Here is a 1,508-nt window from a genome sequence, read left to right on the forward strand (position 1 = left end):
GTTTTGAACGCATAACAATTGACCCCTACTGAACAGTGATGACATTTCCTCTCAGAGGAAGTCCTGAGGGAAGGAAGGTCCCACATAAACAAACTTCCACTCAGTACAATAGAGTAGCCCACAAATGTGACCATTTTTCCAGGGCATGGGTGAGGCTGACACCCTCTTCCTGCTCATGTAGTCCAGGGCTTATCGCAGTGCTGTTTCCCTGTAATTTAAATGCTTGCATACTTCTATTTCATTTGTATTTTTCCCCACACGGTGCAGATGTATCCCATTTTCCTGTTGCTGTGGAACACGGCCACAATTTCCAACCATGTTACATAAATGACCATCTGTGGTAAAAAAAAAAAAAATGCTGATGCACAAGATTGCAGTGTGAGAATTTTAGCGAGCTAGCAAAATTTAGGCTATTAATACTTCTGACACTTCCTGACAATAAAGGCAAAATGCACTTTTCTCTCTGTTTTAGCGTGCTGCCGTTGTATGACAGACAGCCACGGTCACTGTTTGTAGGGAAGAATCTCCAGGGAAAAGTTAAATAAAACCTAGTTGGCTATGCCTAGCTTGCTTTAAGCTTTTCAGTGTACTAAAGCCAGACTAAACTAATCAAAACTTATTATGCTGATAAAGAGAGTGGTATCTCATTACATGTAACTAAAGAAGAATACTAAGATTTCATTAGCATGTTTTTGGCATCTTTGCATTTGCTGGGACCCAGAATCAGCAGTGCTGGAAATACTGAAATCCATGGCACAGATATCTACAAGGAGCACAGCAGTTGTAATAGTAGGTAGTGGCAGTAGTAAATTGCCAGTGCTCATGTGGATGAGCATAAGAGGAAATAAAGATCCTCAGTGACTTTCACAGACCTAGTGAAGTTCCAAGTGCTAGAGGAACACAAGGCTGGCATTTTTGTGATCACCCCAAAACTCAGACTTTGTACCTCATCCTCTTCCAAACACTGCTGTAGCCATCTTTCCTTTGCCTCTGACTCGTCACCCTGTGGTCACTCATCTCTCACAGTGAGTCTCTCTTCCAAAGTGTCAACCTGCCCACATTGCCCCAGCTATCCTCTGGCCCCATATCAGATTTCACTTTCCCCTACCTTCCTGGTTTCTGCTAGTCTGATTTAAAGTTCCCTTCAATCCACTTTGCTGTTTTGAAACTTAAGAGCCACAGTGACCCAAATTAAACCTTTTCAGAATAGCTGATTAAGAGTGCATGTTTTCTCAGGGTTTTGTCTATCTTCAGCAAACACTGCACTATTTTGTTTGAAATTGTGGCAAAAATGAAAGGGCTGGCAAACATACCAAATGGATAAAGTTTGTGAAACTTATACAGCAGAATCAGATGTGCTTGGGTAACCTTAATGACTTGTTCTGATAGGCACACACAGTGATATACACACCCAGTCTTCTGATAGTCATGCCTGAAGTACCTGCACAAATCAGCCTGTTCATGCACCAACAAGCAAACGTGTGTACAAAACAGAACTCTGGGTGTTG

Source organism: Onychostruthus taczanowskii, unplaced genomic scaffold (genome assembly GCF_017590055.1).
Source record: "Onychostruthus taczanowskii isolate IOZ18803 unplaced genomic scaffold, ASM1759005v1 scaffold42, whole genome shotgun sequence".
Lineage (NCBI taxonomy): Eukaryota > Metazoa > Chordata > Aves > Passeriformes > Passeridae > Onychostruthus > Onychostruthus taczanowskii.